The sequence below is a fragment of the Varroa jacobsoni genome, unplaced genomic scaffold, assembly GCF_002532875.2.
Source record: "Varroa jacobsoni isolate VJ856 unplaced genomic scaffold, vjacob_1.0 scaffold_1230, whole genome shotgun sequence".
In the NCBI taxonomy this organism is placed as follows: Eukaryota; Metazoa; Arthropoda; class Arachnida; order Mesostigmata; family Varroidae; genus Varroa; species Varroa jacobsoni.
This window is the reverse complement of record NW_019214132.1, coordinates 1,246-23,970: the sequence shown is the minus strand read 5'-3', so window position 1 is coordinate 23,970 and position 22,725 is coordinate 1,246. Positions and strand designations below refer to the sequence as shown.

The following is a 22,725-nucleotide window of genomic DNA, read 5'->3' as shown; positions in this document are numbered from 1 at the left end:
AATTTACTTAATCGTTTGCTTTATTAAGTTACCGTTTAGCCTTGAAGGTTATAGAAAATTTGATAAAAAAAAGGATACGTATATATAGTGTATGAAAAATAAATCGGACGACTGTCGGAGAACAGTGTTTGTTAGGTCAGCTCGAAATAAGAAACAGTCTACTAGGTTCGTCGGTTTCTAACAAGAGCCAGCTCGGTTGAGAAAGTCGGGCTTTCGGTAATGTTCATCCGTGACAGTCAATCTGTCACGGATCCGTAGGTTCAATCCGTAAGTTACGGACATCTTTTCAGTTTTGGATAGAGGCCATTTACTTAATATTGTTACAATAATACACCAAAATTATCAAGAGATGTCTATTAGATTAGCACATAGCGAGGAAGTCATTTTCTAACCGTAATCGTTGAAATGGGAAACATAATAGAGTCTATTGATTCGAATTTCGTACACAGAAGCTTGCAAAATATTGCACCAAAATACATTATGTTTAACCCATTACAAGAAAAAAAAAAACTCTTCATTAATTGTTGTTATCAATATAGCACCGTTACGTTTCTAGATATCATTAAACGCCTGAAGATTGGTTTTCTGAGATGTCTTTTGATCTGCACCCTAGTGCATTTTTCCACGAAGATAATTTCCACGCCCACAAGAAAGGGGGTCTCAGCTCTCTTTTTTTTGTGGGCGTAATATAAGAAGCCATTCCTATTGAGCAACTAACTCGCAAAATGCAGCTTTTGCGAATGAAAAGAGGTGAACCAAAGGCAGTCTTCTTTTCAATTTAAACTTTATATCTTAATTAAATAGTTCGTGCCTTTAAGCATTTAAGAAAAATATTGAACCATTTTTCCCAGTCGTTACGCAGCACAAACCTATGGACGATATTAGGATAGCTTTCCCTATCAATAGATTAAATGTGCAAATGTACCGTCTTTTTAAAATTATTATATTCATTATATATATTTGTCAGATTTGGGAAGTCAACTGCAGGTGATGTACGCCGTTGGATATGACCTGTCTTAAAAACAACCGCACGATTGTGTCGTCTCCTGGCAAGTACAACTGAAAACATAAGTTATTCACTTATACAGGAAACAAGCATAACTTTATTCAATAATTAACTTAATAATAATAATTAAAGAATATTGTTTAAATGTATCTTTTCCTTAGCTACCAGATCATTGTGCTCTATCTTCACATTCATTCGGGAAAAGGTTGTGCACCGGACAACACATGTTATTTGTCATCATTTATCATTGGATTGGAGTCTTCTCGTTTTAAGGCACAAACACTTCATTCATGATTTTAACGGACATTTTTGCAAAAGACGATTATGTCACATTGTTGAACTGTTTTTTTGGTTTTATCATCATGTTGCGATAAAAAATAGACTTTTAGTCTTGAATAAAGTGGAAAAAACCAGAACAAACCAGGCCTCATTATTGCAAACCAATACATACCTTTGGTGCTTTTATACGACACCATTACCACATGCTGAGTTTCCACATATATTACAATATAATAGTGTAATAACATAACGTTGTACGTATCTGAAAACGTCTGTAGCACCACCAAATAGCTTCCACTGCTACTAGTTCATCGAAAATAACCGTTTACTACTGCTGAGTATCTTCCATAGTTTATTTCGCCTTTGTTTTCACCATTTAAATTCTTATTATCACTGTTTATTTAACGATGAAAATATGCTGTCAATAGTTATTTTGTGATGAAGCAGCTTTTTGAAGTGCGTTCGCTCCTTAACCCGGCCACATCACTATAGTTACACGTGTCCACGAGATGTTTACTACGAAAAGTATCTATGCTGTAGCGATGCGTCCGTAGGCCGTTGATTTTTAAGACAACCATACTAACTAACCAGAGTGACAATGGGGCCATTGACAGCTTTTTATTGACAGCTATTTAGGATGCATAGTTAGGATATTTACGCTACTATCGGACGAAGTAGTACCAGAACTATATTCGGATATTAAGGTTAAATAAACAAAAACTATATTAAATTAAAACACATTTTTGTGAGTCACACTTTGTAGCTGCACATAAATATATCCCCCAAGCAGTCTACTAGCTTAACAGAGATCAGCTTTTGGACAAGTTGTTAAAATGTCCTTTGGTGACAAAGTGCTAGTGTTTTCTCTGCATCATTTACTCATACATTTGGACATATCTCTAGTTATGTTAGGGTGCGCTAGGATTTAAATGGTTCCTGCAATGGCAACTTTTGCACTTTCAAAATGGATATCTATAAACTATAATTATGGTTAACAAGGATCAGTGGTAACGAAAACAGAGATTCTTGTAAACAAATATGGCGTACTAGTGTAGAACGAGCATTGGCAGGTCAAATAGTATTATCAAATAGTATAGGTTCAAATGGCAGGATATGTCAAATAGTATTTAAAAGCGAACTACTATTTTATCAAAAAAGTGTTATCTTCTACATTATCATTTGTGTGAATGATCGTTATTATTTTTACGTAAGATCTTCATCTGAGCACCCGTGATAATTGTGCCGATTTCATATATAATAGACATTGACCTCTTCATTTGAATTCTAAATATGTGAAGGCCACTAGATCTGTGTTTAGCTAGAATTTGGAGTAAATGCAAATGGAATAGAACCTCGCAGTGATACCGGGAAAAAAAAGCCGAATGCCAAAAGCAATCGTAACGGAGGAAGATTGAAATGTGGGGCAATGCAACCATTGGTAGAAATAACAGCGGATCCAAAATGGATGTCCGACATTGCGGAAATAAAGATGCGGGCTTTTTGGAAAAAGGAATGAGTGATTAGATGAAACAAAGAGGCTATATGTCGTTATCGACTAGAAGGGACTAATTAATTTTTACGGTGAATCACAACCTGAGAGAAGAGGAGCGACAGGTGGCACGTATTGATCCATTCAGCAACGTAAAAAAAAACTGAAGTCGAGTACTGAACGTGTAGGAAAGGTAATGGCGTGTTAAATTCTACATGTCGTATAAGAATGAATAAAACCATTCTCCGAGGAGGTAAACAAAGCATTAGCAGAACAGCAGAAATAGAGGGTAGCTTAATATGACACTTTTCCATTAAGGAGACGCGGTAGCGCAATTTCTATACAAGGATGGTATACACTTGGTCATAGAGTCATCGGGCTGTTGTCGAAGCCCATCGCAGAGTATTTAATTAAACGCCGGATGATCAAAGTTTGAGAGCTGTGAAGAAAACACTACGAACGAACCGAACGATGGAGTCAGCTTCAGTAGCTACGGTTTAGGTGTGGGCACGCGTACCAAAACCTGTTTTACGTCCGGCATCGTTATTTAGGCCTTCCATCAGACGGCTGGTTCCCAGCGCGAAACGAAGTATGTCTATGCTCGGATTCGAATTTAGACCACAACGTGTCCCTAAGACTCGCCGATTATCGAAGAAGATTCGCCGATAAATACGTCACATGAAGGATTAGTAAAACAAATGCTGTCACAGAAGTTTAGTTTGAAAGAAAATTATATCAAAGATATTCGATAAAACTTGTCCTCGTCCATATCAGACTTATAGATTGGCATGCATATAAAACTGATATTGGCCTCATTATAGCAGTTGATATTAACTGCTGTTATTAAAGGACAGTATTTTAGTGATGGCACAGTATACAGATATGCCACAGCTACAGATATATTATTAATATATTGCTAAGTTTACGTTGAAATATAGCAAAATTATCGGATAGCCAAGAAAATAATTACAAATTCAAGGAAAAGCAATAAAACAGAAAAAAGAGGCCGGATATCTGTGAGTTTATAAACTAGTTAACGATTCCGGTGTTCTTAAAGCACAAAACTTGTATTGGAAAATACTTAGTATGCAGAGACTAAGGACTTGTGTGAAAGAAAGCCTGAATGTAACTTGAACATATTTTTTCGAAGTGGGGAATTATGGACAAGTTTGTTTACGTCTATGGTAATACTGATGTGCTGCGCAGGGTAAGGTAAATGTCACATAAGAGTCGGAGAGTCAGAATTGGTCAGATTCGTTAAAGTAGCAGGAGATGCGAAAATAATTGTTGTAAACGGCAGGTATATTTAGTGAAGAGTCTCCAAAGTGACTTTTCTCAAACTGTCAAGGGAGTTTTGTCCCACTTTGTAAATATGCATATATATTTAAAAGTTTATTGATCTTTACCTAATATAAAACGACTATGATTTAAATGTCACGCCTCGCCCTGCTGTGTATCGACCATTCTTGTCTGCTTAATACAACTGTCCAGAAAAAGAAGGACAAGGTTAATGGTCCTTCGCTAAACGTCGTTGGTCTGCTTGCGTCGTTAACTCGGGTCGACAAGGGCTGCACGCGTTGGACAAAAGCAATCGGCTTGTCATCATATGTGGCGAAAGCAGTACGAAGTGATATTCAATTACTGCTCCACGAAGTGATTTTTTCATCGAGGGCAACAAAACGGTGGTACCATATAGTATTCAACTACCTTTTAAAATAACCAAAATCATCCAAATATCAAATAAACCCTCTCAATCAACGTTCTTACATTTGTTCCCCTCTCTTTCAACTTAGCGTTAATTAAGCATATGCTGCAGTGAAAACTCAGTTTCGTTAAGTAGTTGGTGTTTCACCGTAATCAAAGCCAGCGCTGGCCTATCGCTGATAAGTTGTAACAACGTCATCTTGACCCAAAACTAAGGATACTGGTAAAGTGGGTAAGGATCACTTAATTATACATTTTGTACAAATTCACTCAACCAAATGAGCCACAAGTGAAAACTAGCCACGAATACACATGATTGCAAAGGTGAGTTGCTTTTCATATTACCTGTACCTTGGAAAAAGAAGGGAGCTTATATATTTCATCCGTTACAAAGAGTCCTCGAAATGCTTCGAAAAATCCGTAAGGTAGTATGCTGTATGTAGATATTATGAGTATTTTGCGAATGTCCTGCAATTAGCGATTATGCTCTATATCTCTGTTTTGTGCCAGAGTCATAATTGGCGCCGTTTAAATCAGACGAAAGGTTTAATGACCAGCTTGCTGTCAACGACACTTTCGACCTGTTTATGCATTTATCAGCTGCTAACAATACTGAGAGATAAAGGCATGCTGTGTCCTACAACTTTCCTTGTAGTAGGCCTTTAACGTTACCTAGTGCAATTTATGCAGATATATTACACATCTATTTATGTGTATTATTTAATTGTTACTATATCGAGATCTAATGGATGAAGCAATTTTGGCAGCATTTGGACCTGTGATCGTTGAACGAATTTTATTCACTCTTAGGAGTGAGCTAATGAACAGATCAAATAGCCCTCTATAGTGGTCAATAAATGGTACTCCACTTTGGTCGCAAGTGGCTTACAAAGCCTTGTCCTGCTGGCGATTTCTCTTTTGATTTCGTAGTAGTTTCCTTCCGCTAGGTGATATCTATGCACGGCTGCACTCAGACAATGCTTGAGATGGTACTTTAAGAGAAGCTCCATTACTGGGCCTTAACATTTGGACCCAACTTTCAAATCGACAATGCTATGTTTACAGTGTTGCCACTTTAACAGCGAGTTAAGGAGTAAGACGAAACATGCATTGCCGTCTTAGCGTTCTGTCCTACGTTACTGAAACCTGGAAAAATAACTTTTTTTTTGCTGATTGACTCCAGCTCACGTTTACCGATATGTGTGGAATGCGGGGTGGCGTACTAAATTGAGATTGCTTCTTGTGATTTGTTTTCAGGGCTGTATTTAAAGAAAACAAAAAAAAGAAACAAACATTTCAATGAAATCCTTCGCATGTGCTAGAACTGTAATTTATGAGAACTATGTTTATTCAATATGACCACTATCCACCGTAATTACAACGACCTAAAGCACTTATGAGTCATTTTAAAAATATCTCTTTTTTAAATTGCAACTAATTTTTTACTGTACCAGTGCGTCATAAACGACCTAAACGCGTTAAAGTATCGCTCAAATATGCTACATACGAAAAAATTCCAACAGAATAACATTTAGGGTTAAGAGCGTGCTAAACGTTGCAAGGATGCAAGGAGTTGAAACATCCGAAAATTCTAGGAAGGCAAAAAGTCTCAAAAAAACTTATCGCCATAGCTGATCCGAACGACCCAGTTGTCCATTAACATCCTTCATCTTGAAACGATCATTAGTTTCTCTACTGACAAATCTAGATGTAATGACAATGGATGTCTAAGTTATATTGTTAAGCTTTGAAACCCCTTAAATTTAAACACTCTGAGGATTTTGTTATTAGCCACATGAAAATTTTCCAGATATCTTCATAAGCCTTGTGAAAACTGGCCATCTCGGTCAAAGAAGGTCAGCATTTTTGTCCTGGCTTTATCTAGCACAAAAGGATCCGTTAAATGATCTTGGCTCAAATTCTAAAATGACGCACTGTTGTTTGCCATGACAAGTTTTAAAAGAAACTGGCTTTCATATTGTGTCGCCTTCCCTAATTCAAACGTAGAAGCCTGTTGGACGATCTGCTAGAGTTCATCTATAACGCTATATACTGGCAGTTGCTTATGGCTGATTTTGTCAAAAGTGTACTATGCAATGAATCAGGTTCAATCGTTGACAAACTGTTTACTCACCTTGTATGGCTAACGGTCGGCTGTTTTCGTGGCAGGAGTTCAACGGTCACGAGCTATGCCCCTTTCGACATATGCTAATTCATCGCTGTATCGATAGCAAGTTACCAGTTGGAGCGTTACAACGTTTCGTTTATTAAGTTCAGATGATGTGGAAGTCAACTTTCGATTTCTAAGGTTTCAACAAATATCTGACGTCAGAAGTTGCACTCTAGGTTTAAATCCATTGGGACGATTTGAAAGGACATATATCCGATTTCAATATCGATATACAACATCACTAATGGCTTGATGCAAAAAAAAATGGTGTAGTTTTGTCAAAAGCTACTACCAAAGCTCAGCAAGTTGCTGACAAATGTCTGCAGATAGATATCTGTCGATCTGTGGATGACAGTAGAAATATACTGATAAAGCACTGAGTTACGTTTTTGGAATGCTGCATTCAAGTTAATTTATTTGCTCCCATATCATATAGAATTTATAACGAATTTTTAGACTGACGGCTAACATCACGTGTGGAAATAACACTACGCTTCGGGCCGACATGGTTTATGCAACGGTTTTATATATTATCTCATTAGAAACAAAACGGACCAACTGCCGGAGTTGCCGAAGTATCTGTGTCCCGTACCGAACAAAGGTACCATGCATGTGACAGTAATTCAATAAGTCGATTAGATGGTTGGCTAAAAACAAGGTATCATGTATACCGGACTCCTATGAAAGGCGGATTATAGAGATGGCGCAAGGTTAGGAAATATCGACTTAACGACGTGCCCTCGTACAGGTAATATTGGCCAGTGCTACAACAAAGCTTCAGCGCGGCTTTATCTTTTGCAATGTACAGAAAATTCGTACCTTTGCTAGTTGTCTGATATTGTGGAAAAAGCGAACCATAACATGACGATCAGTTCAGGTTACGTAATGTCCTATACTAGGACTTCGCGTTGCTCATACGCTATCTCTGATTGCATAGAAGATTGACATCCTATAGAAAAGTACTGTCGGTTTCACATCCAATATTCAGAGGACAAGTTTTGTTTCGGACTCAGATGGATACAACACATTTTCAGCTGCCAATAGTGAAATCGATGTTCTTGGTTAGATAATCTTCTACTTTCAAAATCAATTACTGAGATGTGTACAATTAATATTAATAAAAATTAATGAGAGCGTATATTATATATATATATATATATATATATATATATATATATATATATATATAGGTGTAAATAACGGAGTTAGTGACCTAGGATCGATTGGATAATGTGTTCTTCAGTGTCACCTTTTATACGACGGTGGTTCTGTATAATTGTACGTAGCGTTCCTACGCTGTGTTTTCGGCGGCGGATAAATTGAGGCCTGGCGTGCCTTGGTATTACGCTGGTGGAGCTATTAATTTGTCCTTCGTGTATAATATTGGTATTCTAATTAAACAAATATTTTCAATGCCTCGAATTACTTACCTACCTTAAGGACTTGCTAGGTATTCTGTAAGTGATCGAGCATGCCGGCTTTGGAAATACCCTAAATAACATATATGTATAATGTTTTCGTCTTTGTATCGGTTCGGTGTTATACATGAGCATGCACTCGTACAGCTCACAGATATAAACAGCATTTTAAGCCATTTACAGACAGAGGAGCTCTGATGGGTAAACAGCCATTATTTAACGGAGGTAAACGATGGAGCGATATGTCGCGAAAAAGTTGCGTCATTTCCTACGTCACATAAGTCTCGTACGTTAAAAACTGGCGGTTGGAAGGTAACCTGCATCCATGTTATCGTTTCATATTATTTTGAACAACATTGGCATTTTTATTCGAATTGGTAAAGCGTGTTTTTCTATAATTATTGTTAAAATAAAAAAAAGAAAAAGGGAAATAGGTATCCATTTCTAAAAGTGTCGTTTTGAACACAGTCAGTAGTTGTTGACGGGCTAGACAGAAACGTTGCCATTTCATATAATTCTAACTAATAAATAATTCTAAGACTACTAGGTAGTTTTGGATTTGGTAAGCAAGATGGCGCTGCGCGCATTGGAGCTTGTTGTGGACACCAAATGAGTTGGTAGTGTTCGAAAATAATGTCCAATTACATTACGTTTATGGACACGTCTAACTGGCTTGCGAAACTGGTGTAGGCCAAGCACATTGCGGCCCTTAAGCCATTGTTGATCATTTATTGCAGCTTGCAATTCTAGGGACCAGTTTTGGGTAAATCAAAGCAGCGGAAAATGCAGTAGTTTAATATCGAAAAACGGCCTAATTGCATTTCTGATATGTGTCGTTAGAAAGAAGCAGGCCAAGAAAGCATTGCATGATCACTAGAGGCCTCATTGAAGACACTGATAAGCATTTTTGTACCGATTCATAATGGAAATGAACGAAACTGAAACGTTAAAGGTTAAAAAAAGACAAGCTTACCATGGAACTACTTTTATCAACAATGGCAACATTTCACTAACCATAAGGCTATTGATTCTCCATGTGCTGGTCCTTAAAGATCATCTTTAAATTAGCTTTAACATACCTATTCAACATACCTATCAACGCAATTTCGGTAGGTATTTTAACCGCGGAATAGAAAGCTCTCTTTAGCAATTTCCGTGCGCACGAAAAACAAATAGATTTGAATCGAACGTTACAATTATATATATATATGCAGATTCGGCCGGACTGCGAAGATGTTTTTGATGAGCTGGCTGAGCATTTTGAGCAATTCACGGGTTCCTACAAAGAGGTGTACACCTATAGGGTATAAAAACAGCTGATCCCAGATGTGATCACTCGTATAGCCTCAGGTGTCAACTGCAGGAATGAAAAGCAAGAAGAACGATGCGCTTATAAATTGTGTATTGATTGTGAGAGTACCACTTGTACCGGTTATGTTCAGCGCGTCCACAGAAAACTTTATTGTTTCATAATGCAAGCATTTGATGAGTTCGAACCCCTTGAAATAGAACTCTTTGGCTTATTCTTCTTACTCTGAATGAGAAGATATTGCTGCCTTGTCTGATGAAATATTGAATATTCTGTTCTACTAATACTCTAACAATCATACTCTCCCGTACCGCGTAATAGATTATTGACGATGACTGATTTTAGATGGTCCCGCGTTAGTACTTATGCAGTGTTTCATCTGTCCCCATCTCAGTAGAGCGTTTGTTACGATTATGAGGTTTTCTGTGCTACGCCATTTCTCCAAAATGTTTCAGTCACAAATTTATTCACTCATAAATCGACAGGAGAACCTTCAGATTGGCACAGGTGACAGGATAATGGGTTAAGGGTTCGAATATAAGCGGTGGGGAGTATAATGGTATTTATAACTCCTAATACTCTATTCATGAGCTTGTTAAGCTATATCACTTCTCTTTGGGTTAATTATATGATCTATACTGGTATCGGCTACTATGTGTCTTTTGTCCAAAAGAGGAACAGACTCAACAGCAAAGGAGTTCGCGTGACCGTTAGAAATTATGTTTTTCATGATTATAATAGATTCTAATGTTATTATCTTATAAACATTTGCTGGTCGTATGAAATCGATATATTCTTATTTTTCTTGACTAGTGTAGGTACCAGGAATGGGAGATCGTGATGCTCGTGTTGTCGTACGAGTTTACAGTTGACACCTTCCTGAACGAGTATTACCTCTTAATCTGTTTGGCGGACTTCTATGTTTCACTATGGAACCTCCCTGCGTGACCCCTGAATAAACGCCGGGAATAATGTTTATTGTGTGATTGTTATAGAACTAAGAGGGCAGATTATATATGTGTACATACATACCAACCACTGTGTGCCAGGGCTTGGCTTTTTTGCAATAGCAGAAAATTAGGATGATCATCTTAATCTTCCACTATTCAAGCGATATGAGGCACCATAGATGTTATCGAGTCGACAGATATTAAATGATTAATTAATTCTGTAAGGTTTTTTTTGCAAGAAATACGATTTCCTTATTTCCAATCACCTAGGACCCTGGAACTTTTCCGGTGAAGGATGGCCGAGAAGCCGTACGACTTCGCTAGTCTGACCTATCAAACACGCTAAAGACATCTCCTGCGGCTTCTTATTAACGCACAGACAGAGGTAACTAGAGTCGAGAGATCGCGAGGGCTTATGGCGACCGTAATGATGACAGGGTGCCATTACTACATTACGCAACAGCTTATATACTGACTCAAGTATATCTCAACAGACAATGTCCGCATATAATTATTGTTATTAGATAATAATTTCAGACAGTTAAATTGCCTGCTATAGGATTGTGCATCACCGTATGGAAGGCCACGGCTTCACTAAACGCGAAGCTACCAACAATGCCAACATGGCAGCCGAATACGAAACGATAACTCACAAACAATCTGGAGCACGGATTAAGTAAGGGTTACGTACTATCGATGAGAAAGCCGAGGATTTATGTGCGCAAGAAGATAGATTGTCTCTGTACGCACTGCTGTTAAACTGACATGGTAGTGTACAGGGTGCTCTGAGCGCGATGACACATCTTAGTAGCGTATTAATTAAAAAATCTAATTTCGTGAGTCGTATATTCACTCTTTACCTATAACCCGATTCGACTTCTCTTTAACCGATTACCTTAAAAAGAGGGGCAATATTTGAAAAGGCACAAAAGAGGCTTGGAGCAATATATGAAGTCAGCTTGAACATTCACTTTTATGAGTAAAGCTCTCTTTCTATTAGTCACTTTCGGTTTCACTCTCGGGCTGGATGATCCAGCCCGAGAATGAGATCTCTCATTTAACATTATCATTAAGCTGTGATAATCCCATAGCCACGATGCGTTCCGTACGACAAACTGAATCCCGCCACTGATAACTTAAATGGAGAAACATTAAGAATTAGTGGAGGGGAGCGCTGAGAGGCCCAGAGCGTCGATCTATGTCTTACACATCCGTGAACTAATGCCTGGATTACTAAAACACCATGGTGGAACAGCCCGATACAGCTATACAATTTTCGCTATTATCTTGTATTTAATTAAAATTAATGCAAATTGGAATATTTAACTATAACTATCCTAGGATTTGAACGAAAATTTTTCAGAGGTTAGTACATAAAGAGGAAGGCATAAAAGTAGTGAACTACACACTGACATTCGTTGCGCTCAGCAGGCTTAGAAAATGCTAACGCGGAAATACGTTTGTATAAAAAAAAACTCAAGTGTATTTTGACGGTTATGGCTTTCCAGCGATACGATGTCAAGTAAGCACAGTTCTCCGACACAGAAACGGCTGCCGTTGGAAAAGCTCAAGCACCCAGGAGCGTTTCGGTGTATACGCTCCGGCATTTATGGCATCACCATTAATGGTGAGCAGTTGCAAAATCAGAAGTTCAATGTAAGTTATATGTCTCTGGGTGGAAATTCTTAGGTTACTAATACATAAAAACTTTATAATAAATTCGAATATTCTTCACTGAATGTACCTACATTGAGTGTTGAATTTATCCATCGGGGAAGTGAGCACTAGACAATCGAATGATCGTAAACATTTTTTAAAAAAATGCTTTCATTATTTCCATTTAAGATAGCCAGAATCGGCATTACATTTTACTGCTACGTACTAGTTTTCTAGACACTGTTTTAAGCAATTTTTGATTCTGAGCTTCCCAAATTTAGCTAATGATAGGCAAATGAGCACGGAAAAGCTTTTCGCACAGTTTTAATGGCAAGAATTTTTAATAACCAATAACCAATGATCCACGGTTTTGTCTAAATTGTAAGCTTTTGGAAATCGAGTTTGCCAAACCCCTAGAATTTTTGCGGGGGAGCGGTCTAAGTTAATGAAACTGAAATCGAGAAAAAAGTTAAAAGAACTACTTTAAAGCAAATAAACAAACTATAGTGGATATTTGCCAAGCGATTGTGTTTTGACGAATACCAACGATTTCCGAGTTGCCCTTTGTATAAGCCTAGCCTTTTTCTATAGGATCTGAAGTAAAAGCTTGATTTCCAAATAAGATCTACAAAAAAAGGGACACTTGAATAGATCACTTAAATTGCACCGCTACGGGTTTTCGTCTTCGCCAGATCAATACTACGGTAAAATTGGGAATAGACGAATGCCATAAGATTGTCTGATTTTCGACTGCCGGCTTTATATTCGGGCAAAGAGATCCAGATACCTTAGGAGATTCTGAAGATTTCTCGAAGACTCTCACTCTTAAAAAATTTCTAGGTTGGATGTAAAAGCAACAGTCGTATTATAACAACGATATACCCAATAGTGCTTTATGTAATAAGGGTTTTGATACATTACATAACAAAAGGGAAATTACTACGGTAAAACGTCTCGTTACGGATCTATTTCAATATGGTCGTCTAGAAGATAGTTTGAGCTCCCTGTTATGTCCCCTGGATTGAAACTTGTCTCACGTTGGACCCTCATAGTATGCCGCAATGTTGGCTATAATGATTGGATCGTAAAGGCACTGTTATAGAAGTCGAAGTTCCTTTTATATAACTAAATCGTTCATGCAGCATATCAATCCGTAGTATTAATGTACGTCTATGTTTCGAGTTCCGCGTTCGGTAAACGTTCTATCAGAGGGCTGCTTCAAGTCCAAAACGATGTCTGTCTATGTCTGGATTCGAACCTAACGTATCCTCAAAACTAGCATGCACGTACGCTATTTTAGAGACCGTATCACTGCAGCTAATAGAAAAGAAACGACCGCTGAACATCGGTGTGGACGTAGGCTAGCCACGCTTGAACTGGTCATCCCATAAAACGTAATTTTAGCTTCAGACGGCTATTATAGTGAGAGCCGGCGTTTATTGCTCATTTGATATATGTAATAAAGGCGTAATGGTACCAAACAAATGACAGTAATATGCTTGGTAAATCCGGTTATGATGTGTTACATTCCTTTAGTTTAAAAGCAAGTATCCATTAAAGCATTCCATGATAAAACTATTTGGGGTTTATACATTTACTTGTGCCAGCTTAAACAAGTACCTATATGCTCTAGATAATTATCACGTTGATTAATCAAGTGCACTTACATTTGCCACTGGGGTTAAATTTTAATGCAGATATTGGAACCGTGCGTGAACAATCGTTACTGGCGCCGATTCTTGACGCTCTGCCCAAAGCGATCTTTTGGGAACGAAACAAAATGCTAGCCAGCCTGTACGAAACGAGGTAGACCTTGTTCCAGTTTTAGAAATTAGTATTATCATTGTCCGTCTCATGACTCCTATCTGTCATGCTGTTTTTGTTATGAAACTATCTACAATTAGAATCTACAACTTCTAGGTCAACGTATAGTTTTACTGGACATATACGTACGTCTATGTAATTCGTTGTTAGACTCAGACGAGTGAATACGCATTACCCTATTATATTAGTAGAAGTATTATGGCATTGATGCTGTGCGCGGATACAGATGAGATGGATATTTCTGATTTACTATTACAACAGAATCTTGACAAAGATTACGCGAAAATCTATTTGCCTGTCCTGTCCTGGGAAATTGCGTTAGCTAACTAGCTCAAACTGACGTTCGATTGATTGTAAAGTTGTCAGAACGTCATTAACCTATTATTCCTACCGGGCCTATTGGACTAGCGTGCTCCCCGTCCCAAAGCGTAGAGAAAGGTTCCCTCAGTGTTTTTTGTTCCCTTAGTCTTTCTTACTGTAAGAGAACCTTCAGATCGTCTATGTCCTTATTGGAGGCAACATGTGTATTATTTGCTTTCGTTTGTATCCTCTATTCTTTTGAAGATCGCCTCCCGTGTACATTATATCGATACGTGCTAGCTTAATAAGCTTCAGTCAGGTTTCTCTGTAATAGATGATGGACTTTTTAAGGTTTGCTGATAAAGCGTGAGCTTTTTCTACTGTTACCTGTTCATGAAACGTACATTCTTTATTTGCCTCATTCATCTCAGGTTTGTCCAGTTTGTTCAGGAACCCGCTTATCCTGCTATTTGGACCACTAGAGGAACCTAATGAGCTTCGTGGAAGTTATCTAAGTCCTCGCTTCTCATCTGTTGAAGGGCAAATGTAAACGATTATTAGTACAACCTGAGCTAAGTATTCACATTTTCCTTCTATCATAGGTTTCTAGGGAGTTTCAACTCACTTCTACTCCACTTCCGCGTGCAGTCCGATTCCCGATAATGTTGAATCACATCACAAAATCAATTTATAAATATATGTCAATTCGGTTGGCAACTTTTAATACGGTTGTATTCCAAGCAGCATGCTACATCGACAAAGTGTCGATGGAAGCGATCTGACGTAGATTCCAATACAGTCAAACTACTAGAAATTTAAAACTGCCGGTTTCGTCAGGTAGGATTCTATTCGTCGCAACCTAGACTGGGATTAAACATTAATATAACGGCAACCCCATTTTTTGTACAGAAAAACACCCTCTACACTCTACTACACAATCAAAACATGTAGATAGATTTGGCGTAGCTTTCTAATTTATTGTTTGAGCTATAAAATGAATATTGACGCTGTCTGAGAATGGTGGGAAAGAAACAATGTCAAAAGATAAAATTAGATGTGTGGATGACTTCGTAAAACGACGTCACTCAGTACCTTTCGTATTTTTATTATTGACCCGGAGTGTTATTCGCTTACCGTTTATACACTAACCGCTGAACGATTGCCAAAAACGTGTATATATATATAGAATAACAGCTTTTTGGAGGGTCACGGCAAGTTTCCAAGGAAACGCGATTCTGTTTCTGGCAAGCTATCCTGCTGACGGATGGATATGAAATGAGAGGGAGATGAAAATGAATATATCGAATAGTGTACCCTCTCGATACGACTATTTTACGACCATTTGTTTCTTGCACCTGTCTTAGTGCTTTCAGGAAAACGTTCGTTTGGTGTTTAAATGACAGATCTAGAAAATAAGTGATTTCGTATGGAAAACCTCTTAATGTTTCTTAAGTCACTATATATCAACTAGATGTTACTCAAGTTTCGTATTCAACGGGATTCAAAACGCAGTGTATTCATTAACGTTGGAACAATGAATAGGTGAAACTGCCGCATCCGTCTACGAGAACAGCCCGACGACCTTAGCCGATGCTGACCCATCAAAAAAAAAACAGAGCATGTACAATAAAAACCCATTCCGGACTTTGAAAGCATTCAGAATTTTTTATCCATTTGTCACAGCGGACCGATGAGGCACTTTGGGGTGGAAACGTTTCACTGTTGGCAAACTTTGCTCAACTCATTGTGTAGAAAGTAGTGTTTCACGCAACACTAATCATTCAGTCAGTGGGCGTATGCATAGTCTAGTCGACTATTGTCGTCTATATATATATATATATATATATATATATATATATATATATACAGTTTTTTATCCTGTAATGAATAAGCAAGGAACCTATGTTGAAAACAGATAATTTTTTAGGTTTTTCTAAGTGGTTCCACCACAAGGTACAAATGGTGCCTACTTGGAACGGCGCTATGATGCGAAAGTGACTGGCAGTGGAACGCTAAACTTTTATTTTTTAATTAAACTTATTCGAACCTTTTTAACGTCGTCAAACATTTCTGTATCAGATCGTTGTCTTGCTTGGCAGCTGGTACTTTATTATACATTTCTTAGTAAATTGAGATTTGGAGACAAACGTCAACCTGGCGTAATCAATGTACTACTGCATTACCGTCTCTGTTGTTGGCAAAGGACCCCGCAAACAGTCTAGAAACACACTAAATGGGCATAGATGGCGAATGTCTGTCAGCGCCCCCTAAAACCAGATACGTTGATGAGCTATAAAGACAAACAAGACAGGTCTCGTTTCGCACATAAGTGCGTCTGAGAGACGTTAGTCCCTGTTCCACCAGAATAACCAACAGCCCGTGTTTAGACTCAACCCTCGTTACCTCGTCTTCTTTTTCTACGCTTCACTTTCTGCATTCCTACCCTTCACTTACTGTCCCCTATCTCAACTATCCTGAAGCCCGTTGGCTTCAGCCAAACACGGGCCCACAAGCGCCAGCGTTCTGCTTTGCCTGCTGGTCCGTGCTTGAGGCCACTACCAGTTCTTCTTGCCGTCGGCTTTTTGCCTAGAATTTCCTTCTGGGTTCTTGTGTTAAGGTCTTCTTTGAGTCTTATCGGATAGTACCTACAGGCCTTCAAGCTAGTAAGCACCTCGATTCCGCACTATCCTCCGCCTTTCCTTAATTCTCCATCAGCTTGCCCGTTCTCTCTAACTTGCTTCCAACCTCACCTCTAACTCGCGTCAGGTTATTGTCTTGCAACTCGACGGCAAAGCACCGAACTGAACACTGACGCTAGGTTATCCCGCACGATTCCGTACACGCTCGGTGACCGACGAAATTTAAAGAACTCACCGTCGGGGGCGCCACTTGTTCGCTGGCCTGAGGGAAAGAGCGATCGCTGTTCTGTAGCACTCGTCTGCCTCGAACGTCACTCGGCAGCACGTCTATATTATGCCGCCTAACGTGCAAGCCATTCTCTAACTAACATATACTAACGATGATTAGCAATCGCCTGAAGATGGAGTCGGTTCACCAGCAACGTCTGGTGAACAGCATACGATTACATGAGTTGAACCCAGCTCTGAAACAAACCGAAATAAATAGTACATTGAGAAAGAAACGTGCTTCTTGTGACGTTGTTTCCTTTATGTTATGAAGATGTGTTTAAGAGTAACAAAACATTTTTAGTGGATTACAAAGCCTGCCCGCCTTGTGTCTGCTTCATTTGTTCTTCACTAACTACTTGGATCAATCTATAGGCTTCTTTGTTTGTTGTTTTTTGTTCTATACGTAAACGTTTCTTTATTTTGGCGGAGGTTGTACTCTTGATAAGCGGGTCTGCCCGCCTGTTCAGGACAATCTTTAACTTAGCTAGTCCGTCGGTGGGTCGGAGCCCGTTGTTTGGTTCCTTGGCTGGCTGTAGCAGTGGCGGCAGCAGCAGCAGCAGCTGCGCGAGCGCGCTCTCCCTTTCGGCGATATTCCCTCCTCTTTTTCCCCCGAATACAAACAGCCACTACCACCCGCTACCAAGCCGCTCTCCGTGATGGTCCACTGGCTCAGGACTCGAGAGGTGTAGGGCAGGCAACGACCAAATGTTTAGTCCGAACGCCAAACGCCAAAGCAGGTGGTGGTGCTGCCGTACCATTACTAAGGGCAGCCAGTAAAGAGCTAGAACGCTCGGAGGTGTGTCGCGTCCGGCTCGGTTCTAGCTTGGATCAGCTGGTCATACAAAAACACTGATCAACTGCATTGTTAGTTAATCAGTCGTAAACCAAAGCCTTGTTCACGTTCGTCCCATATGAAAGGTGAGGCTTTTCGATGTATAAAGCTTCTTTACTAAAATAGCTCCGGGCACACATTAACCAATGCTAACGCTTCCTAGTGAGCGTGTGCAATGTAATACAATTCGATACAAACCGCGGAATCAAACGCGCAGGAGAGTAAATGACCCAACGCACGCGGGTTTCTCTCTACCAATCGTCGTTGTTTACGCCAGCCCGCCAATAAGCCAGACTGCCGGCTAGGCATATAGAAAGTTTTCTTCGACGGATCCTATTTTCGCTGACAAACAGAAAGGAGTTAGCACTGTGACGCGTCAAGTCTAGGAGCCCAATTGATAAGGATACAGCATCAACGATATCCAGAACCACTGTTCAAAGTGATTTGAAGAAGCTAGCTCGAGCGCAGGCTGGCCGCCGGTGGCCGTCGTGAGTGTGTCGCCCTTAGTATCCTCACTAGATCATTTTCCTGATTCACGACCGCGTTCGTTTCTTGCGAGTTCGACCGACGCGATTCGGCCGCACGAAGACGGTGAGCATCAAGACGACACTACGTATGCGTATTTGCTGGCTCCGACCACGCTGCCCTGGGGCGGAATTTCACCACGATTGAGGTTCCAGTGCAGGAAGTTGGGGGTGTGTTAGGAGTACTCTCGGGGCATACTGCTGCATCCCGGTGCGTTTTTAATGTGCAATTACGTCTCTTAAACTCTGCGCCCACAATCACTAATTGGTTGAACGCACGACCTCAGGATACTTACTACACAGGAGCCGCTATATTGTGTGTTGGGTGTTCAATAGATAGTGCCGCTAAAACAGCACAGAACTCGATTGGCAGCGTCGAGCGCGTGCTATAGGCGAATGAATATTTAACTTTGTGCACTTTATTCAGGGGGCGCTGTGGCAACCCAACAAATAGAGGGGAAAGAACGGACGCAAGTTCAGGTTGACACATATTAAGGTTCGTACATATAAAAAAATGAAGTATAATCGACGCATGTGTGCTGTTTATCGTATTGTTACTACTACTACTATGTGATATAGCATACATACATGAAAAATTCTATTTATATTTCTAAGTCTTGGTGGCCAAAATAGCATCAGCGGTGATTTGACAATTTGCAGCCTACAACCTCTCGATGGCAAGAGGTGTTGTTAGTTGAAACGACCACCTCCCTCCCTTCTCATTACAATTAAACTTTCTAACTAATTAGATGCATGTACAATTTAAGCTATATTTGAAGGTCTTCCAGTTAACATAGGCCTATTTGAATTGCTTCAAACTCGTGTAGTGCATAGGCTACAAAATCTGTCCGCCTTGAGCCATTCTATTTGAAAACAGGCCCGATGGTAGGTAGCTCACCTCGTAATCGTTGATTTTCTGAGCTATTGTTTGGCATAGTTCCAGGTCGTACAGGTTAAAATGTCCCCCGATGTAACATAGCGAAAATCAAATATTATGTATAAATTACGATAATCGAAAAATTGTTAACTAGTAAGCTCGCAAACAGCCGGAAACCGTTTCTGGTCTTTAAATAGTTTCCGACTGCATGACAAACGGTATAATCTATACGCATAAATTTTCTAAGTCCAGCTGAGTTCGACTGACTTATCTGTACCGCTCAGAAATTTCAGCTGGCAAAACGGTCATAAATAGTATCGAGTACTTGTATTATACTCAGCATAATGCTCAGCTTTGTAGCCACCTAAACATTAAAACGTTTATACATATATTGCTACAAGTTTTACTTACGTTTGACTGCTCATGTTTACTTCAGTCAGCACCATCGTTTAGCTGAATCCGTCCTTCCCGGACCGTGTTCCGCATGTATTATGAGGGGTACAATTACTATGCCATCGTTGAAGTAGATGTATATTCTTAAACAGGTGAAATCCCGCTTATAACGTATATTACACAACAGATGTGACTTCGTCAAAAAACATATTGATTATGTACACAGACTTATGTATCTGATTAACTTGGTTGGTAATCGTTTGTGTTATCGTCTGCTTGTTGAGCGATAAAAGTAATGGGGCAATGTGACCGGCGAGCAGAGAAGCCGATCGCATATAAACACAGTTCAGATGTCTAGTAATTATAGGCCGCTTTGGCCGCCATGTTGCTGCTGATAATGCCGTTTCCGCTTTAGCGAGACGAAACGCTGAGCATGACATTCCTTCTATTTTCAAACTCTTGAGCTACGTGTGTACGCTTGGAAGTGTACAGTAACTAGAATAACATACGCGATTACAACAGCCAATGCTTATGAACTGACCATCGTTAACTGGCAAGCGATTTATACGCACGTATCGATGCACGCGTGGCCGAAGACTGCCCCGTAGAACGAGTCGAACGCTGAAGGTCACACGTCACCTGTGGAAGGATGGGAAATTTTTGTCAATACACGGGGTACTAGTATTACGTATAGTATATCTTTATTGTTTATTATAACTTTTGCTTTCTTTTTTCCCTCTAGCTGACACGTTTGTTTTCTTTGGGGGCGCTGCAAACGATTCATCGGGTAATAGGCATGCCTATTACCTGGATGTAATTACTGAAGGATGGGGGGCAATTAATCGGTTACTGTAATTAGTGCTTTTTAGTATAATTAATGCTTTTTTATATAGAGGGATTCCTTTGGTGCCTTCTACATACCTCAGTATTTAAGCTTTGTTCATATCTATTGGGTATGCATGAGTAGTAAAAGCTCAATTACCTTTTGGGACAGATTAATCATTGTCGCCGTTCAGTTAAAATAGATCTATCATTAATCGATTAATAATGTCTAGTAGATCAATCCGCAAAAAAATTGACAAAATACATCCTTGCTGCATCACAATTCGTTCGAACACTGCTTACACTTGCTGGAATTTTTCTATGACCCTTTATATATATATATATATATATATATATATATATATAATCCATAAATTTATGCCGCGTTTATTAACAAAACTATAATTATATGGATTAAACTCCGTCGCAGGCATTTAGGTCATATTATTCCTTACTCATACGAATATACTCAAGAGAGGAGTGGCACGGCCAATGACACCGCGACGCATCCCTCGTTTCGTCATAACGGGTTTCATCACTGTATTAATATACCAATAGTGTAATATCAGATGAAAACACAATTTTTTCAATATATTCGTTTTGGCAAGAGCTGTGTCCTTCCAGCGTTAACTTGGTCGCATTGGGCGCGTTGCACAGTGACAAATAGTGGGCCTGCATTGCTATATGTAAGGTAAAAAAGAGTTACCTCGTCGAGGAGATTCAAACGAAATTGAAACCAGTAATTTAGGAAATTTAGGAGCAGTCACTTGTCACGAACTGTGTGTGCGTGGCTATAAATGTACTCAATATGGTAAAAGTAAAACAACCAAGAAAAAACAATTTACAATAGCCATATATATTTTTCTAAATAATAATTAGGTGGCACAGGGGTTTATCGGAGATCTTCGGGATGGGTCATCAGCTGAAAAGGCTGACTTGTTCCCAGCGTTTATAGCGTTTCATTATGCTCAAATATGATGTACGTGTGCCACATGACTTGTTAATATAAGCCGAGCTATATTAGTAGATAATGATTTTTCTACACTCTAGTTATATAATAACTTCTATATATATATATATATATATATAATAACTTCTTCGTTACTGACATCCCTTGTGTGGTTCTGTGTAACCATATTCTGTTTACGAGTAGGCCGGGTTATCGCCTCACATTTTAGCTCCTAATAAACACCTTAATAACATCGGTATTTAAATTTAAAGAAAAAAATTAAGAATTTAAGCTTCGAAGTCATCCTTTCCTAATTATATTAGTCTATGAGTATTAATCCTCCATTCTTCCTGATTTGTTCAAATGTGCCGATATGTTGATTAAACGTTTTCGTTACTAACTCTTTTCCACCAAGGACTCATTTTACCAATACATTCCCCTAAAGTTTCGATCACAACAACAACAACGTATTTTTAGCACGACGAAAAATAATTTCGAATTACTTAAGAGTTAATACAATCTAGCCGAACTATCTATCGAGTGGACACCGCTGAAAAGAATAAGGAGATTGTCCAGGGACGATCGGTCGAGGTTTCCATGTATTGAGGTCTGGCTAACGATGTTCCAACAGGGACGTTGCTTTTGCCTGTCTGTCTACAGGAACAACGTTGTCACGACTGACATGTTTCCAGCGGTGGTTTGCGATGTTATTGTTGCTTAAAAAAGAAGCGTATTTTATCGTTCTCCTCTTGCTCATGCCAATTCAGCAAATTCGAGTGCTTCCCTAGCCTTACTAGCTGTGCGTCGTCCTGCCTTTCCTTAGGGAAGAAGTCGAGACCTCGGCAGCAGTAGCAGCTGCAATGTCCTCTATCCGGCGCCTCAGAGAACATCAGAATGGAGTGAAACGGAAGTCAGGGCCGAGAAGTAAATGTTGTAAGAAATAAAGCGAAAAGCGTTGTCAAATCGCCGTTAGATTTTTGTTTTCTGGACTATGGTAGTACGATAAGGGTAATGAAATTTTAACGGAAGCAACTATAGGAGTGATAGTACAAGTAAGTATAAGCCTCCAGGAAAGGTTGGCCCGCCAGCGCGGCTACTATTTTTGGCAGCGTACTTGCGTTTCCCCAGATTCTCTTGTCGTACCTTCTGTTTCTACGGGTCACAATGACTTGGAACTGCTGAGGGATCTGAACGAGGGAACGAATTGTCATCATTAGCATATGGCTGTTTCGGCCCCAGCCGAATCAATCACCGTCTTAGCGTGAAAAATGACTGCAGAAAAAATTGAAGAAGCAAGTTATGCTCTATTAGAGC

General features: G+C 39.4%; 2 long non-coding RNA genes across 4 annotated transcripts; one reads left to right on the top strand and one right to left on the bottom strand.

The window, feature by feature from the left end:
* Positions 1-4,619: 4,619 nt before the first annotated feature.
* Positions 4,620-22,383, top strand: LOC111267856 (uncharacterized). Of its 3 annotated transcripts, none has more exons than XR_015313976.1 (3): positions 4,620-4,710; positions 11,834-11,981; positions 22,235-22,383. It is a non-coding gene; the product is annotated as an uncharacterized LOC111267856 (long non-coding RNA). The 3 variants fall into 3 exon arrangements; XR_002684873.2 differs by lacking the exon at positions 4,620-4,710 and adding an exon at positions 11,541-11,690; XR_015313977.1 differs by lacking the exon at positions 4,620-4,710 and adding an exon at positions 13,679-13,787 and having other exon boundaries at positions 11,718-11,981.
* LOC111267858 (uncharacterized) lies at positions 5,287-13,749 on the bottom strand. The gene is made up of 3 exons (XR_002684875.2): positions 13,649-13,749; positions 6,613-6,781; positions 5,287-5,737 (listed from the first exon to the last, which is right to left on the bottom strand). It is a non-coding gene; the product is annotated as an uncharacterized LOC111267858 (long non-coding RNA).
* Positions 22,384-22,725: the final 342 nt, after the last annotated feature.